This window comes from Grammomys surdaster, unplaced genomic scaffold, assembly GCF_004785775.1.
Source record: "Grammomys surdaster isolate TR1022 unplaced genomic scaffold, NIH_TR_1.0 125863, whole genome shotgun sequence".
Classification (NCBI taxonomy): domain Eukaryota; kingdom Metazoa; phylum Chordata; class Mammalia; order Rodentia; family Muridae; genus Grammomys; species Grammomys surdaster.
Window position 1 is genome coordinate 2,233,197 of NW_021620689.1, and position 320 is coordinate 2,233,516.

The following is a 320-nucleotide window of genomic DNA, read 5'->3' on the forward strand; positions in this document are numbered from 1 at the left end:
CTCTCTCTCTCTCTCTCTCTCTCTCTCTCTCTCTCTCTCTCTCTCTCCTCTCCCCCTCCATCCCTCTTTCTTTCCTCCCTCCCTCCCTCCCTTCTTCCTTCCTTTCTTTCTTTCTCTCTTTCTCTCTTTCTTTCTTTCCTGTCAAGTTTCTCTCATGTAGTCTAGGTGGGCCTTGAACTCACTTAGTAACCAAGAATGACTTGAATTTCTGATCCTTCTGCCTGTGCCTCCCTAGAACTAGGTGGTGGTGGCTCATGCCTTTAATCCTAGCACCCAGAGGCCAAAGCAGGTGGATATCTGTGAGTTTGAGGTCAGCCTGG